Here is a 6,856-nt window from a genome sequence, read left to right on the forward strand (position 1 = left end):
TAACATGCCCTTCAGACAACTTGTTTCTGCCTCAAAACTTTAACACAAATGTCTAGACACATTTCACAGCCTCCCGTAATTCAGACAAACTATGGTCTTCGTTTAGCCATAACCAGTGGCATACTGGCAGACATCCAGCTACCAGCTGTCTGGAGCGAGGGAGCCACACGTTTCCTAAGAGCCCCGGGCGTCTGTTTCCGTGGTGTAAAGGCTTTCTCCCCGGCCAGTGTCAAGCTACCGACCTGATGTCGCCGGAGGCAGGGTTAAGAAGAGTTTGGGAGGTGACCCGGCATCTCTGGGGAGCAAAGACAGACCTTCCAACGTGACGCACTGTGGTGTATGCACCCACTCTGCACACGGCTATTCTTGGGTGACCTGTGATGCACATTTGCTTGTACACACACTTACCCTAGAAATGAAGGTCATTAAATGATGCTTTTTCCTTTATAGTTCATATACTGTACCATTTTTTGAAAAAATTAAAAAAAAACCTTTTGCTCTTCTATGCTCTTTTTTTCCCCTTTCCTTTTCTTTCTTTTTCTTTTTCTTTTTACTTTTTTTTAGTTTTTACAGTTTATTGGTCACCTCAGACATCCGTGGCGCTGTGGCAGATCAGGTCATGGCAGAGTCTTCAGTCCTTTGCCTTTTTACCAGCACTGACAGTGGCCTTGGTCGTGCCCTTGACTCTCTTCATTCCTTTCTCGCGTTCCTTCCGCCGTTTTCTTTGGGTCGTCTTCTCAGACAGGCCGTGTCTTGCGAATCTGTGTTTGGGTTCATTTTTCTTGGCGCAATCCAAAGAGCCATAAATCATGACAGGTGTCTTACAAAATGGGTTCTGAATCCAAATGCAAGAATGACATCTGGTGTGGTCTTGTAGATTTTGGCTAGTTTTTTTTTTCCCCCCCAAATTTCTGCCTTTGGTACTGTAGCTTTTCCTCCCAATGAAGGATTTTGATGGCCGTCTGCGGGTCATGAACTTCCTGGTCTATATGGTTACTGTGTCATTCTTTCTTTTTTTTTTTTTTAATTTATTTATTTGAAAGCAACAGACACAGAGAGAGAAAGAGGCAGATAGAGAAAGAGAGAATGGGCGCGCCAGGGCCTCCAGCCACTGCAAATGAACTCCAGATGCGTGCGCCCTCTTGTGCATCTGGCTAACGTGGGTCCTGGGGAATTGAGCCTCGAATCGGGGTCCTTCGGCTTCACAGGCAAGCGCTTAACCGCTAAGCCATCTCTCCAGCCCTACTGTGTCATTCTTGATGGAGGTGACCCTCAAACCCAAGGAGGAAATAAAGAGGTATACTCTCCCATTCTGTGTCATTAATAAAGGTTTGGTCTTTACCCCAATTTTAACTTCATGCTTCATGTGGTTTGGATGTGGATGGTTCCACAGGCTGTGTGTTTAAACACATGATCCCCGGCTGGTGGCATCCCTGTTTTGGGGGGCTGTGGAAGCTTTAGCAGGTAAAGTCTCTCTGGAAGAAGGGGCACCAGCCTTGTGGGCTGTAGCCGGTCACTGCTTCCAGCCCGAGTTCCCTCTGCTTCCTGACCGCCAATGCCCCCTCCATTCCCCTGCTGCCACAGCCATGGGCCACTCCCACCACCACGCCCTGCATCATGGCGTGATAGGCTGCATCCCTTCCAATGTGAGCTCGTAGGCATCCTTCCTCAGGCTGAGGAGACGGATCAGCAGTCAAATACACTTGCTTGCAAAGCCTGTTGACCCCCAGTTTGATTCCCTAGTACCCATTTAAAGCCAGATGCACAAATGGTGCATGCATCTGGAGTCATTTGTAGTGGCAGGAGGCCCTGACATGCCCATTCTCTCTCTCTCTCTCTCTCTCTCTCTCCTTCTTTCAAATAAATACATACATACATTAAAAAATTAAGGCTTCCTGCTGGGCGTGGTGGCGCACGCCTTTAATCCCAGCACTCGGGAGGCAGAGGTAGGAGGATCACCGTGAGTTCGAGGCCACCCTGAGACTCCATAGTGAATTCCAGGTCAGCCTGGGCTAGAGTGAGACCCTACCTTGAAAAAGAAAAAAAAAAAAATTAAGGCTTCTTGTGCCAGGCATGGTGGCACGCGTCTTTAATCCCAGCACTTGGGAGGCAGAGGTAGAAGGATCACCATGAGTTCAAGGCCACCCTGAGACTACACAGTGAATTCCAGGTCAGCCTGAGCTAGAGTGAGACCCTACCTCAACAACAACAATAACAACACCAAATTAAGTCTTCTCTAAAGGGATGTTACTTGTAGTCAGTAAAGTACATGGAAGAAGGTGAGTGTTGAAGGCGTTGATAATTCCTGCACTGAACCAAGAGCTTTCAGATCCCACTCCTTCACACCAGGGTCCCGCATGTTCCAGGGAGGCTGCCTGTCTGTCTCACTGCTTCCCACCCTCCCTTCCACCCCAGCCAATAACGTGGGACATAGTTGTAGCTCCTGAGGTGTCCCTCGGGGTCCTAAGAGGGTGTCGAGTTTAGGATGGGATTCCAGGGACTTGCCTTGGATCTACATCCATCCACCTGGCAAGTTCCCTGCTGTGGGGTGCACTGAAGTATATGAGCCTCACTGGGGAACAGGTAGGAGGGCACTCTGTTCATGGTGGAAGTGCCAAAGTGTCTGGGTCATGCCCCTCCCTGTGAACAGCTGGGCCTTCAGCCTGCCCCAATCACCACCTGCTCCCTAGTACTGGTCCGCCAGCTTCCCATCAGGCAATTGTGCCACTGCTTGATCCAGACCTCTTAGTATGTCTCCAGGCCCCACCATCACCACGACAACATTGTGCTGCATGATGCCTTTCTGAGAACACATTAAGTCCATAGATCAGAAGTAATACAAACAGGTTGTTGGCATTTTGATTAAGTTCTTTGCTGTAGAAAGATGTTCCATTTAAGGATGGAATTTACATTCTGGAGTTAGGTACGTAGAATCTACAAATGGATGCTTGATGAAATTTGTTTTCGCTGTCCTTGGTTCTGGTTTCATGTACTCTGAAAGCAATGGCAAGCCTGGCTTCCTCCAGATCTTCTGCCTTGACTGTTTTCCCCCCTCTGTGACGAGCATCTTCATTTAAATTACTTCCACTAAAGATGACTTCACAAGAAAGGCAGTGACCTTTGCAGGCGTTTCCCTCCTTGGTGGAGGTGGAGGGTCAGAGCTGCCTCCGAATTCTCAGTTGGGGTGAGGTAGGGAGGATTTCAGATGGCCTTTCCCAGGCAAAGGCATCTATCAGAATGTACTCTTTCTGCAACTTCTAGAGCCTGGTACAAACTCAGCTGTGACCACACGTGCACTACTGAACTGACGGAGCGTCAGCCACACCTCACTGCTGTCACCTGGGCCATCAACTAGAGAATTTAGAAATAACAATCTGCATGCTTAGACACCCAGAGGAGGTTTAGGCAAGTAACACCGGAAGATATTTACTTCCAAAAGGCAGCTACCACAGGCTCTGTGATGGCAGATAACAACCTATACATGAGTTCTTGGTACCAAGTATATGTTATCCAAGGCTATATAGTCACATGCCCCAAATATGGCAGCTTGAAACCACACGTTTATGATCTCATAGTCCGCATAAATCAAGATTCCAGGCTGGCTTAGCTGGGTCCTCTACTTCAGTCTCTAACAGGCTGAAACTAAGTTGCCTGGAGCTATGGTCACCTTAAGCTCAACTGAAAAGAATTTTCTTCTAAGTTCACGAGGATTTTCTTGCCATGTTGTTGGCAAGATTTTATTCCTTGTGGGTTGTTGGGCTGAGGGTCTTACTTCTTTGCTGCCTAATGGTTGAAAGATCTCTCACAGTTTTTATGACCCTGGTCTCTTCAACAAGGAAGCTTGCTTCATTTAATTGTTTACGCCAAGAAGGAAATGTTAGCAAGAGAGATTCTAGTCTTTAGTCAAAATTATAGTGACACCCCATCGTCCATCTTCCTCTCTGCTTCTGTGCCATGATCACCATCTCACAAACACTATTACAGCTGGTTGCACCCTCCATTCTTCCTCCAGGGTCAGCAAGAAAAACAAACTGCCATGGAAACCGAGGTCATGTGGCCAAACTGTTTACATTGTGGGCTTAGATATATAGATTCTACAGGTGAATGGGTGAGGAAGTCTAGAGTGTGATATGAAAAGAATCAAGGGCTGCTGGTATAGGTTCTGGTAAAGTTCTTGTCAACAGAACTATGGCACCTGATCTGGATGTACAACTATCTTCACCTAGCAAAGAAGGAGGGTTGCGAAGCTGAAGGAAATCAAGCCTGACTCCCCCTAGCTTCCTGATGAAGAACAAGACTTCATAAGACAATGGTAGAAACCACCTGCCAAGAACCTGAAGCCGGCTGTGGTGGTTTGATTCACATGGCCTCCTTAAACTTACGGGTTCTGAATGCTAGGTCCCCAGCTGGTAGCAATTTGGGAACTGGAGTCTCCTGGAGGTGGTATCTTTTTTTTTTTTTTTTCGAGGTAGGGTCTCATTCTAGCCCAGGCTGACCTGGAATTCACTTTGGAGTCTCAAGGTGGCCTTGAACTCACAGCAATCCTCCTACCTCTACCTCCCGAGTGCTGGGATTAAAGGCATGTGCCACCACACCCAGCTGGAGGTGGTATCTTACTGGGGCTGGCTTATGGGTGTTATTGCCAGTTTTCCCTTGCCAGTGTTTGGCACACTCTCCTGCTGCTGTTGTCCACCTGATGTTGGCCAGGGCCAGGAGGTGATGTCCACCCTCTGCTCATGCCATTGTTTTCCTCTGCCATCATGGAGCTTCCCCTCGCGTCTGTAAGTCAAAATAAGCTCTTTCCTCCCATAAACTGCTTTTTGGCCAAGTGTTTTCTGCCAGCAACATGAAGCGGACTGCAACACGGGGATAACAAATCTTGTGTCCTATATCCAAGACTAAGCCAGAGCCCATAGGATAATGAAAGTATTTCTGAGGGCTTGAAGTCGCCATCTCTCCCTGAGGAGTTATTGGCAGTCTTTATTGCGAGAGGACTAAGTGACACTTTCTATAGTGGTGTAGCCGCTGATAGGATCTGATACCAAATTCCCACCCTGTGGAAACCTCAAATAAGCTCAGTGTCACACCCACACATAAGGAGGAAAAAAAAAAAAAAGACATCCAAGCAGAAGAGAGACTAGTTGGGAAGAAGGGATTCAGTGGAGGGGGGACGAAGATGGAGGCAAATGAAGGTAATGGAAGGGGATTATGATCAAAATAGATTATATAAATGCATAAAAGTTGTCAACAAAATAAAAGTCTTTCTACAACAAAAGACATAATTCATTTTTGTAAGCATTTTTCTAAACTTTTGGGCTTGATAAGCTTTTGTTCTTTCACTCCTCAAACCTATTTGAGCATCTGCTGTGCTCCTGACACTGTACTAAGGATACCATCGTGCATAATGTGCCACGTCTACTGTGACCCAGGGACTATGGGAGGATGGGTGTGTGAACACTCGCTGGACAGCAATATCGAAGTACAAGGGAGCTGCTCAGAGGATGCCTTGCATACACACAGAAGCTGAATCCAGGTCACTGGGGATAACTTGTCACCCACCTAATGGAAATGATACCCCCTTGGCATGTCACAAGTGTTGTGGTATTTTGTTGTTGTTGTTGTTTTTGTTTTTTTTCAAGGTAAGGTCTCACTTTAGCGCAGGCTAACCCGGAATTCACTATATATTCTCAGGGTGGCCTCGAACTCACGGCGATCCACCAACCTCTGCCTCCCGAGTGCTGGGATTAAAGGCGTGCACCACCACACCCGGCTAAATTTTTTATTTAAAATGTTTTTTGTCCTCACTCCTTTTTCACCAAAATCCCTTCCTCTTTCTAACTAGTCCCTCTTCTTTTTAATTTTTTTTTTTTAATTTATGGGGGGTATGAGCATGTGAGAGCCGTCAGCTGCTGCAAATGAACTCCAGATGCATGCGCCCCCTTGTGCACATGTGTGACATTGCACCTTTGCCTCACTGTGTGTGTGGCTTTTGTGGAACCTGGAGATTTGAACATGAGTTCTCAGGCTTCGCAGGCAAGCGTCTTAACCACTAAGCCATCTCTCCAGCCCCCACTTCTGTTTTGATATTTTTTCCCCTTCTCCACCTTCAATGGCAGAATATTGATAGGTCCAATATTGTACAGGTGTTGCGTAGATAATGGCAGATACTGTGTAGTCACAGGTAAATGGTCACTTCATGTCCGGAAGACAGCAGCATCCCAAAGCACACCTTCCCATTCTCCCGCTCTTACATTCTTTCCGACCTGTCTCTTTCCCACAATGCTTGCTGAACCTTGGAGGGTGTGATAGAGATGTCTCATTTAGAAGTTAGTAGTAGTGTTTACAATGGTGTTTATAGACATCTTGAATGGAACACTTTTGCCTCCTTCCCTGAATGTCAGTTATAAGCACTCTGTATCAAAAAATGAGTGCCTATTCTCTCTCAACCTGCTTCATTCTCTCTATCTTAAATAAATAATTTTTTTTTAAAAAAAGTGTGCCCCACAGTGCCAACATGATGCTTTCCACTGGCTGTGAGGCTCTAGGAGGTCCCCAGGGAGCAAGATCTTTCTGCAGCCAAGGGCTCATCTCCAGAAGCAACCAGGAACATTCTGAATCATTGAAAAAGGCAGTGTAATATAAAACCAGAGAGGTGATTTTAGCAGAAGATTAATTCCATCTTGTAACCTGCCAAACACTAACATCACATTCTAGAAAAGCAGCCAGGACACACCACGCTACCAGAGCATCTTACTAATTCCACATCTCCCAGTGTTGGCTTTGGATCAGGATAGACGATCGCTTACTGTTTTTTTTTTTTCTTTGACTTTGATGAATGAGCTCACTCTGCAAAGGC

The 6,856-nt window shown here is 46.5% G+C and overlaps 1 pseudogene; it reads right to left on the reverse strand.

The window, feature by feature from the left end:
• Positions 1-631: 631 nt before the first annotated feature.
• On the reverse strand, positions 632-2,794 carry LOC123459327 (annotated as a pseudogene).
• Positions 2,795-6,856: the final 4,062 nt, after the last annotated feature.

The sequence above is a fragment of the Jaculus jaculus genome, chromosome 3 (genome assembly GCF_020740685.1).
Source record: "Jaculus jaculus isolate mJacJac1 chromosome 3, mJacJac1.mat.Y.cur, whole genome shotgun sequence".
Classification (NCBI taxonomy): Eukaryota; Metazoa; Chordata; class Mammalia; order Rodentia; family Dipodidae; genus Jaculus; species Jaculus jaculus.